This window comes from Anopheles gambiae, chromosome 3 (genome assembly GCF_943734735.2).
Source record: "Anopheles gambiae chromosome 3, idAnoGambNW_F1_1, whole genome shotgun sequence".
In the NCBI taxonomy this organism is placed as follows: domain Eukaryota; kingdom Metazoa; phylum Arthropoda; class Insecta; order Diptera; family Culicidae; genus Anopheles; species Anopheles gambiae.
In genome coordinates, this window is record NC_064602.1 from 85,246,356 (window position 1) to 85,258,854 (window position 12,499).

At 43.1% G+C, this 12,499-nt stretch overlaps 1 protein-coding gene across 7 annotated transcripts in view; it reads right to left on the reverse strand.

Annotated features, from left to right (window-relative positions):
- Positions 1–12,499, reverse strand: part of LOC1271194 (protein yippee-like) — a 93,618-nt gene that overhangs the window by 52,489 nt on the left and 28,630 nt on the right. The window lies entirely within an intron of this gene.

Consider the following 12,499-nt stretch of genomic DNA (forward strand, 5'->3'; position numbering starts at 1 on the left):
ATTTTCACGCATTAATTTGAGCGTTTTAAACAGAGCCTCCGATGCTTAAGCTCATTCACCCACTCAACACATACACACACACGCACGGGCACACGCTTAAGTCTCACTCTTTTCTCATGCTGTTATCTTCTTGTGCTTCGTTCATTTGCCGCGTTTTGTGTCCGCGAGTTCATCATTTGCGTGGAACAAAATTAAAAAAAAACCCTCAAAATTCGTAGCCCATTCGTGGTTTCGAGCTGGACTGCTGCGGGTTTCTTCTCCTTGCTTCCTGTCCTTCTTTCTGTCTGTTCCCTTGTAACATGTTTATTTCATTTTGTCCGTCTTCTTTCTACCATATTACAGTATTCGCTTTTAAACATCGTTTCGTAGCCGGTGTTTTTTACGTTCGCGGGGACCTCTAACACACATACACGCGGGATATGGGGCCGGTTCAGCACTTTCTCACACCTGCCGCGTGGTGCGCGTGCTTGAAGGCAGCAGCATAAAACGGAGAGGCACAACGGAGAGAAACAGCAAGAAGCGAAAAGGTTTCTGAGAGGGATGAACAATAATTGAAGCAACAAAAAAAGACGGAAAAGAAGGCAAGCAAAACACAGCTTAAGCCAGCATTCGAAATGCGCGTCGTCGCCGCGTGTGCGCGCGCGCGTACACGCAAACGCAAAAGCGCCCGGGTGGTGGAGTGCTTGAGTGATGTTTTCTCTTTCGCCTCTTGCAGCATTCCTTTTGCTCATTCTTGGTTTCTTTTGCTGCTTGGTGTTTTTTTTTTCCTTTTCTTTTCGTTTTCTTCTGTTCAATGCCCTCCCTTCTTCACCTGAGTCAACAGTTTTGGAGCTTTTCGATGGGTTTCTTTTTCGTTTTTCGGGTGGGAGGGGGGGGGGGAGAGAGTCTTTTTCATGGATTTCTTCTTTTTTTCCCCCTGTATTCCACAATTTATACGAATTTGTCTGTATTTGTGCCGGGTGAGCTTTTGGAGCGATTCTTCACGGACACACTGCTCAAGTTCATTCAGCCCTAAAGTACACCTCGTGGCTCGGAACCACCGCAAAGGTTCCAGCACCACCAAACGAAAAAGATCGCTTGACTGGGTTTCATTTGAATTGTTTTGAAACACCATCAAATAATTCTTTCGATAAAATTCGCTTTACCGCACACCTTCGAAGCAGCACACCAAATTCTGCTGATGTGGCTCTCTCTCTGCACCCAAAACTAAAGGCGTAGTGAACTAACACAAAACTGTAATGAAGATTTTATTCCTGCCGAAACGTGCAGAGAAAACAATGGCATTTAAAAACAAAAAAGCGGAGCGTAAAATGATTTTAATTACTTTTCGCTCTTTTATTGCTGAACGAGCTTTGCACACGTGAGAAGGGACGCTTTATTCAACTGGTGATAAAGCTCCTTTTAACGCTTCTCTTAACACGCAAGATAGGGGCCGGAGCAATCAAACATGCAGACGGTTTCTTCACTGCAAAGTATCACATAGTAAAGGGAAAAATTATTTTAAAAAAATTGTTTTTCTTTTAAAATGAAAAAGCCGTGCAACAACTTTACAAAGACGGTCAAACAAATTTGTAAGAAGCATCACTGAGTCTAGGAAAACGAACGCACGACACGCACTAACACTCGCATCATCAATTTTACACAAAACGCTGACCCGTTTTTTCACATCGAGCAACTAAAAGTAGGCAAAAACATCACTTTTTGCGCCTTGTTCCGAAAGAAATAAAAATCGTAAGCTTTTGGGGTACACCAATTTTCCTATCCAGCTCGTAAACACCTGACGTGTGCCCTCTAAAACCACCGTACACACGCAACCGCACACACATACACACGCAAATAAATACACCAAGATATTGGCCAACATGCCAGAAACGCACCCGACACTCAGCAGGCAACCGACACGCACCGACAGACAGCAGCAGCGCCCAAAAAAAAGTGCTGGAGGAACCACCGAGCCGAGCCGTGTTGTTCGAGGGCCGATTTTCGAATGCATTTTCCAGCCCGATCGACGGTACGGTCGAAGCCGCCACCCGTTAGGCAGTTGCACACTGCCGAAGAGAAAACGCGATGCTCCGTACGCCCGGATAATCGGGAGCGGTCGGTCGCGTCTGTCTCGCTTCGGCGTACGGGCCAGTACACGCCAGGCTCTCGGTGGCGACCGCGTGCTTGCTTGGGCGAGAGAGAATGCGGCATTGTTGCGCGCGCTCTTGCCTGTGCTGCCCTTCGCAGCATACTCTCGGCGGTACGCGTCCACCGCACCAACACAGCCACACACTCAAAGGTTGCTTTTGGGGGAAGAAGATAAAACATCCAGCACCCACCACCTGTGCAACATAGATCCTACTACAGCTCACGCGGGTTTTTTTTTCGTTTTGGAGTTTAGAGTGCCGCTCAAAAGGCGAGAGAAATCGTGCAACGCGCTTGGGGGAAACGACGAGCATGCAACATAACACAACCCAAAGAAGGCAAATCAATGTGTCTTCCCAAAACGACAGCTGATTGAAATCGGAGAGAAAGATGCAACAAAACTCCCCTTTCCACCCTTTAGATATATTAGTATATGTGTATGTGTGTGTGTAAGTAGGTTTAGTAAATAAACATAATTCGATGGGAAACAAATCTTTCACAAACAATCATCACTGCTCTCTCTCTCTCTCTCTCTTGCTCTCTCTGGTTCGCTATCGCTCACGCTCGGTTTGTATCCACAATATTGTTATCAACATTCTCGTCCAACCTATACCGAACCTGTACACGAAAGATGCTGATGCACAGGTGTGTGCTGACGAAGCATACATACGACGGGAAACTCGAAGCGCCGGGGGAGATGCTGCTGGTGGTGCAGAGGAAACGGAGCCTTGGATGCACCTTTCTCCAGCTCCACGCGAACTGCACGTTGTGTGGGTACGTGGCAACACAACGTGCCCCGTGTTGGGGTGAGGAATGCATGTACTGCTAGTAGATGTAACCATTTAATGATGGTTTTACGACGGAAATGGAAAATAACCAATTGCATGTGAATATTGTTTTCAATATTAATGTAACATGTTTTATTACACACAAGCAAGCCTTTGGGAATAGGAAACATATAAGAGATACATTAATTGAAACAAAAGTTTTTCGTTTTTTTAATTATTCATGTGACATTTTCATTTTATTTGCATAAGCAGAATGTATAAAATACACATCGAAAGCGTGTGTAAAATGATAAAAAAAACGATTTGCTGTCAACCATATCAACCAGAAAGAAAAATATACTAAAAGCAGCAAAATGTAATTGTTAAAGCATAACTTCAGGCGTAATAATTCCTAGCATCGCAATAACCACAAATGTTCATAGGAAAGACTGCAAAATTGCAATCGATATTTTCATTACAACAATCTGATACAATATTAATTACAAAATTTTGTATCAAATGATTCTAATTTTCTTAAATTTACATCATATTTAAGTGGCAATCTTTTGCACACATTTACAAAGATCTTAAAAAATATTACAACCCACTCGTAAACAGCACTGCATGGTTTGATCTTACCACGCTAATTACAATTAATTTCATTCTTCGCTTATAATCCACCCCTCCATTCGCTCATTATCACGCGAAACAAACGACAAAACACACTATCCCCGCCACTACACTTATCCTCCACGACCTCGGGGACGGCCCTCTATTTATGGGCATTCCACCAACGGCTACCACCACCCCCGGGGAGGACTGACTTACTTAATCTTCCGGGGTGGGTTTAACCGGACTTGAAAAGAAAGTCAAGTGCACGGACGACGCAACGGATGGCGTAACCAGTGCAAACGGGCCGTCGTGCACACATACTACTCCGCAAGTCCGCGAACAAAGAATGCACTCGCGCGCAAGCAACTCGAGCGACCGATGCAGTTTGAGAAGGCAGACGGCGTCACCGCATCGAAGAACCGCAGACGTATCTGTGCTATTTTGTACAATGTGCACTTTATCTTGGGGTTGGTTGGTTGCTTCGTGTTTCATGCCTTCCCTTTTATGCTCCCTTTCGTTTATGGCAGTTTTTTTCTTTGCATTATTTAATAGCATTCTCTTCTCCTCTTCGCAACTGCTCATTATCGGTGAGCAATAAGAAGCAAATCGATCGATCCAGGTCAGAGCGTACGTTGGGTAGGAGCATTCGATCCTGGATGACAACCCAGGAAAGTACCTTTGTTGATCGTGCCATCGGATAATAGCAAGAAAAGGAGATGATAGGAGTAGAAATATAACATAGAATTGGCGGAGAGTAAAGTGAAGACGAAAAGTAGTCCATACACAATCAGAGCAAATGGTGTTACAGGTACGAGTGTCTTTCCAGGACACGTGTTGCGTAATTGGTAACGGTAACACACTAACCGCTGCGTAGCATTTACGAGGTCAATTGTTGCATTCGCATAATAATCTATACGTGCATGCAATTAGCTTCAATAAGATTTTTTTGTAGTTTTTTGAGGTGGATTTTACTAATTAAATTATAAAAAGATCAAACGTATCGAATGGATCGGCCTATAATATGTAGTAGGAGTAAAAAAAAACTCTTTATTATTGTGTCTTAGCCAGCCCAAATTATAGTTTGACAGCTCTGCAACCTAACAATAATTTGGTCCTTCGAACCGGATCGCCTAGATCTTTACCAAGAATATGAGTTTAAATTTTACGATGTTATTGCCTGATTGATGATGATCCTTCAAAATCCAATTCTTAACGACCTTCGGCAATCCTTACCCCTAATGTTCTGTTTTGGTACATTAAAATACAATACTTTGCGATCACTTGCACTAAACAACTCCACGAACGTGGTCTTGTGACCTTTTCCTCTGTTGTTTACCAGTTTTTTTTGGATATCTTTCCAATAATTCATTTATCTTACAAAACCAACATCGATACATCAAAAGCAACTCTCTCCACACTTTACAGCTCCGAAAGTCACATTAAACGATAACAAATGATAGTTTTCCCCTCCATAAAAATGCTCATGGGCTAGCTGAATAACGACTCATCTGGATCAATTTAACGACTTCTCCAGTATCACCCATGGTTACAAATCGATACAGGGGGAACTTCATTGCCATCCAAGATCCCAAACAAGCAAATATCCATCGGAGCGAGAAGCTCACCGATGTTAGCAGGATAATAAATAGCCTCTCTGGTGAGCAAAAAGAAAACTTACCACACATAAAAATTACTCACCTGTAACGAACGTCAATAAAAGTGTGAACCGCGTTTAATGCGCCGTTATAAATAGGCCTCCCAAACCGCGCCCTTTGGCCAAATTTTGCACTTATCTCGGTGTGGACTCGGGGGGGGGGGGGGGGGGGGGAACGGCGGCATACCACCAAGTATTTTGCTTCCTTCTGCTCTGATGCGCATTCAACTATTTTTGGGATTCAGCTCGCTGCATTCACATTTATTGCCTGCGCTCGCGTCCTCATCTCGTGCACTTTGGCGAGATCTGCTGTGCCTTTTGGAAACACGATCGTGTTGGAGTTTCTATAGTTGCTACCGAAAAGGAATGCAACTAACAAAAAAAAATGTTGACAAAGAAAGTTTCCAGCAAGGTGTAATGGCTACACTGTGTCTTGTTGTAGCAAAAAAAAAACCCCGTTGGCCATTAAGAAAATGAATCGCGGTTAGTTTACCGCTAAAAACAACTGCACCAAACAAAACGCGACAAGCAAAATGACCCTATTCTATCAGTCTCGAGCCACGGTATCTTTCGAGGGAAAAGCACCAGCGACACGATAAGAGAAAGCGCTGTCCACCAGTAGCACAACAGCAGCAGCGGCACCATCACCAGCAGCGGTACAAAAGGTCCTCCACGCCACATTCTCTCACCAGCAGCAACAAATCGGCCAAACTAACAAGAAAGGCGCTTTTTCGCGCAGTCCAGCCCGCCCGGCTGAAGAAGGGGGACGATTTTCACGAGGAAGAGAACCACCACCGAAACACGGGAAAGTCTCTGGTCTGGATAATTTAATGTACATGGGACCCGGGCAAACTTTATCAAACAAGCTCCACACCACGATGTTACAGCCACCCTCTCTCGGTTAGGTTGGCATTACAGGGGAATGTTTTTTTGTATATATGCTGCCATCACAAACACGAACGAACAGTGGTGCTTTCTACTGGCGCGGAAGGTTTAATTGTTCACTGCCATTATGTGTGTGTGTGTGGCCTATCTTTTCGACTTGTCAGCTCATAAATATTTCACTTGTATTCTTACTTACTCAGCAGATATTGTTAATGAGATTTTGTATTAGTTCCATGTGTTTATATTTTAGGAACATTTCATATCACACAGTTAACTTTTTCATACATTCTTTACATTCAAACCCTTTCCAATCAAAAAAGGTAATTTTCAAGTGTATTTTGATACATTTCAATGTACTTTCATGTTACAAAAATAGATATAATTAGAACTACCCTAACGCCTAACCATTATCAAGCACTTTGTTTACTTCCTTATCGGTATCAGGCCACCTGTCTGTACACACACTGGTGTGAAAAATTGCACAATCCCATGTAACCATTAGGCCTGACAGTGAAGGGGTGTCAACAAAACAAACAAATATCAGGTGGGAACAGCTCTTTCGAGTAAGCTCTAGAGCTCAGATTCGTTGCCATAGCAGTTGTTGAGGCAGTCCGATATCGTAATAATAGTTGGAAGGTATTCCCTCTTCTAAATGAATATTGAACGCACGGTAAGCATACGGTGGTGATATGGTGAAATTGTCTACCATGACATATGAGACACTGCGGTGTGACAGTTTTACCAGCTGGTCCGAAGGTGGCAGTTTCTGTGAGGGGAGTTGATTAAATTTAACATTTATAGTTGTATTGATCGAAGTTCGATTAGATACGGCCGGTACCGTGCCTCAGTATTCGGCGTACTGGTCCAAAGCCTGTACCAGATTGCTTGTTATCTTCACCGCCGGAGTCAAAACCCTCGACCGCAGCCTGGCAGCCTGTGATAGACAGAATGGTGTGACCTACTTGTGATGCGGCGGTGCACACAAACTGTCTATTTACTGTCTACTTAGCAGAGATCGTTACTAAGATGTATCACCCCTTTTAGGTCGTTTTTTTGCGGTACGTGATCCAGGCGATAAGCTACCGAGACCGTTTCTGTGCAATAAGGCAGGGACAAAAGCTCGCTATTAAATTGAAATTTAAACATCAATGGAAGTGAATTTCATACTAGTGATTTAGGAACATTAGACAATAGCGCTTGGGACCGCTTTAGCAGAGCTCTTAACAGAGTAAAGATGATAGGAAAGACTCCTATCAGCATGTAAAAAAATATCAGACAGATTCAACTGAGCCTGATATCGAATCAGCTAATCATTCTGAGTAAAAATTTGTAATTGTTTTACAATCCTGAATTTAAAATAAATCTCCTATCAACTTTCCTATGAGTTTCAATTTTATTGGTTGCTATGGGTCCTTTTTAAGGTCAAGTTATGAGCACAAAAAAATCATCAAAATGCAACAAAAAGAATTAATTTTAATCTCCAGGTTGTTGAGTCAGATTGTGAAATAAAAGAAGATGGTTTCAAAACATTAACTAAATCAACCCTTTTTATAAATAATCTCTCAAAAGAGTAACAGAAACTGCTGAGATATCTTCCTTATCGCACTTGTCGTAAAACTTCTCCCATGTTTTACTAGCTAGCTTTACTGATCAAATATTTTCCTCCCCTAGATGAAAGAGCAGCATTATATTCGATTTAAAACGCATCAAAAACCTGCTTGCAGCATCATCCTTACCAGACTAGCTTCATGCGCTGTTTGCCATTGCGTCACCTTACCCACTGACTTTGTATCCAAAAACCACACAAGCAGACGCACGAGCCACAAGTGAATCATGGTAAAATTAACGCCACCGAGCTGTACGCCGGAAAACCAAGCCAAACATTAGAATTTATGGCAGCGGACAAACTCCAACATCACACACCCACAGGCGGGCGCTCGTAAATAAACGAACCAGCTGTGGAAGAGAGCAAAACGAGGGGTGAGAACCAGGAGTTGAGGAACTGTCACATAGGGCGCGTCCGATTGCAAACGAAACGAGACGGTGTGTGGTGGATCGCTTTTGTTTGTGCAGCCCACTTCCTGGTGCAGCAGTTTGTCGTCTAATAGCGCAGCAAGATTGCAAGATTGCACTCGTTTAATAACAAGAGTTGTTTGTGCGTTGAGCTCCAAGCGGGCGGCCGGTACACCTTACGTAATGGCAACCGTTCGCTGGGGATTGGGAAGCAAAACAAAGAGTTGCTTCTGTGTCTGTGGGCCCCACACTCTAGACGACGACGATAAAGATATGTGGGATGGGGCAAGTGTCTAGAGTTACTGTCATTTCATTATCGGCGAGCGTATTGCAACGACAAACACGCTTTGCTAGATTGCAAGGAAGTGAAATGGCAAGCAAAATACGATTGTACTGCTCTGCCCGGAACTTGATGGCCGATCGAAGTTAGGTTAATTACGCCTTCGCAAGCCTCCTCATTGCGAGATTGTATTATCTCTAGTAATGAATTCTACGGCGAAAATGATGTGACGAATTGGCCCTGACATGGTCAGCATGTCGTTTGAGGTTCAATTATCACCACCGACCAGGATGCTGCAACCAGTATCCGGTAACTGATGGGAAAAAAGACTAACTAACCTCAGGGGTCATGTGGTAACAAACCACACCCGCAGGTCAATAGGTGAGCTCCAATTTGGAGTTATCCAGAACCAGAAAAGCTGAACCATTCCAATTTTAAAGTACGTATCCACAGCTCACCACAAACCTTTCTCTGTCGCGCAAGAGCGGACCACTCAATATCTTTCCGATATTATTACACCCCAGAGCAATTCTTCAGCCATCGGGCATACCGGAATGCATAAAAAAAAAGAAAGTTAATCCATTTCCATCCTCGATCGACACGAAAATGCGCACATGTGCCCGCGTATCAAGGCCGCGTAGGCAGGCAGACTCTTCGTACGTGCCCCGGTACGCAGTCACGCAACAGCAAAACCTCAATCGCTTCTCACCTCACGGTTTGCATTGATTTTACAAAATTTATTCCCAAACACCATCTCCCGCTTCTCGCCCACGTGTCATCGACATCTTGCAAATTTCTGCGCACCCCCTACACAGCTCGCGAATAAAATAATGCGCTCCCGCTGTGTGAGCAGACCTGTTTTGTGCAGTGCCAGGGCTTATCGTTGATACGATTACGGTGCAACGGATCCCACACAACTAACAGACACACACACACACACACATCCGGCCAGGGTCTGTGCATCCCATGCATCCAATAACACAATGGATGGTTGCTGTTTTTCCTTCCCTTCGTTGTGTGGTGCCTTGCCAAGAAATAAGGAAGTTCATGGGCGTGCTTACGTGCTGGTATGCATGCACTTCCACCTCATGTCGACGAAATTTTCACTTTTCTTTTCCCCTTCGTAGCCCCTTTTGCGCCTATACACGGCTCAAGAGGGGCTGGGGCTAAATCAAACGCATCCCCGCTCGAAGTGGATGATGATACTTCGGTTCCCATTCCGGGATTCATCAGCCTAATGTGCTTGATTCGCATTCCGCCATAATGAAGGGTTTTGCTGTCTGAAGCAGAGTACTTGCGGTCTGGAGCAGTGATCGGCAACAAGAGGTTACCGATGTTAAGGTTTTACTGAGCTTGCATTAAAACAAATGTGTTGAAGCTTGATGTTGAAATGTAAATCTAACATTGATTCAAAACAACGAGAGTATAAAAGCAGAGCAAACAAATTCTCCAAACTTTTTTGTCTAAAAGTTGTCAACCACTGCTTCTCAGCTGATCCTAAACCATTTCAATAGCTACTGCACATAAGACCCAGGCCGATTTGTAGTACCCATAAATCCACTCCAGTTCTCATTATTCCCGCCATAAGTTTTAGCCAGAGCGGCTTTTAAAATCTCATCTACTCAACAGCATCAGTTGCGTACCATTCGTTAATTAATTGGGGAAGCAAACAAGACTGCCGCTGGTTCGGGCTGCTTCCGCGTATTTCGTGCTACAGCTGGCTCGAGAATCTACGCAGAACCATTAGTGCAGCTCCAGCATCCGTGCAGAGACGGGAACAGCGGGGGAAAGCCGACCAGGGCATGCACTTTCCAACAGTGCGCAATCTGCACATTTCTAGAACAATCAATGTAAACATCATGATCCCAGCGCCAGCACACACACACGTTTGTAGAGACGTACAAGGGTTAGGGCAGTAAACATTGAGGTGATGCTGATATTTGAATACACCCCGCACGAATGCACTTTGATGGTAGTTTTGTGGTATACGAGAGGGCGCGTGGTTGACCGACTACTTGCGGATTGCGTGCAGTCTCTTACTTTCAGATGGTGAGCTGTGCTGGTGAAAGTTAAGTCAACTATTCTTGGTTCGGGAGAGTTTGTGGAGGTTATAAATGATAAACATGAGAGGGGGTTGTATATCTGGTTTACTCTGAATACATACGAGAAATGATTACGGCATTGTGAAGTTATTTGTGGCTAGATGGAAACCATATGTTACTATGTTACAGTTAGCTAAAGTATGAGGCTTGATGTTAAGCAAAGTTAAATATTTATAACAATTAGAAATGAGAATAATCAAACAAACAAAACAAAGCAGTCAAATATATTTGAGATAAATAACAGATTGAAAGGAATATCAAGCAAAGTAAAAATTGAGTAAACTGAATAAACATATACAAAAACATAGTCTGGAGAGATCTTTTACGTAAACAACAGGTACAGAGGAGAATATATTATAGAATAGAAGTTTAACCGCTTCAAGCCGTCATCTGGAGCCTGAGGTTTTAATATCTTATGAAATAACATGAATACACAGTAATAATAACTAAACTATATATAAAAACTAAACGAGAATATACAAACGAAATCGGTGGTACATAGTACCTGATTTTGATGTAAGATTTAAGCTGAAACTATAACAGATAAATTACTACAATCAAATTCGAAGATCCTAATACTATTAAACTGGAAAAATAGGTAACTGTAGAACTGTAGAAATGGATAATTCCAACAGAAAATGAAATTATATGAACACCAAAACACGACACTGGATCAAATCCCACCGCTTGCTATCTTCTATCATTATCACTAAACGTTTATGCCATTTTACTTCACAATTTGTCACGACCGGTAGTCAAAATAAGCCGCAAGAAGCATCATTCACCGCCAAAACGACGACGACTTATCGCTCCGAAAATCTCAGCAATCGACATCGTTCTAGATATTCATGGCAATAATAATTACGACAACTCGTCACTGCAACCTGTTGCAAAACCTGACACACGATTATCGTCGACACGTAGTCGGCCTGACGGCTTGTCGGTCGCAAAAAAAAAGTACACACGGAAACCACAACACCCTTAAAATACTCGTCTAACCATCTTCGGATACTCTCCGTCATGTTCGGTAAACGGTCGTTCAGGTCGAGCGACTTTCACAAGCTTCAAAAAGTAAAACAAAAACCACCCATTTCACGTACGATGGGGGTATCACACATGGCCACAGAGCTAACTGTCCAGCGGTTGCTGCCGTTAATCTGGTTGGCTGTTCGGCAACCAAAACAAAAAAAGGAGAAACGACCAACAACAAGATCAGTGACCCATCATCCACCTACAAACGGTCGCCGCCTTTAGGTCGAAATTTCGGATAGGAACGGTTTATTTCATTTCTTTTAGTTTACTTTTTGTTAACAGGAGTCCCGGTGGATTTTGTTGGCTAAGACCGTCGTTCCGCCCCGTGGGAGACCGTTACTGGTTTTCGGGGCGTTGGTAATTAAATCGATTATTTATTTTATTATCGCACACTTTTCGGCGGAGTTCTTTCGAGCGGTGCTTGACCTTCCCGGGTATTTGGCTCGCAACGCTTCCTTTAAAGTTGAGCAGTTTATTATTCCGCTTTGCCGTTGCATCAAATTTGAGCCATTTTTCGGTGTTTTGTTTTATTCACCTTTTTTTGTCTTTTTTTATGTTTTGTGAGTAGAATGAGAAAATGACAGAGAATATCATAATGCCAAATTAAAAGACCGCTTTTCACATTTTGCTCTGTTTTGTAGCGTCTTGATTACGATAGTAAATTACAGCCACGGAAACATAACTTGAATCAAGAAATAGAACCACTTTATCGGACGTATCCTGGTCACGGCACCACACGAGAGCAAACAGAAGCTTTAGTTTACGCTCCTTCTCCGAGAGGTTGAACATCAGTATCAATAGAAACAGGTTCATCGGAATCGTTTCGAACAGATCTTTAGAAGATTTACCCTAGCCAGCAGTGGACCAAGCCATTCTTGCTACTTAATCATTGATGAATTATTATCATTGAAGATATTATCTTTTGCATCGTCTCCAGGAGATGGCAATTTCGTAATGCTAGAAGAAGTTCAATTTGTAATCTCTTGGGTAATTTAGTTAACTCCACAGTGCACCGAACACATCACAA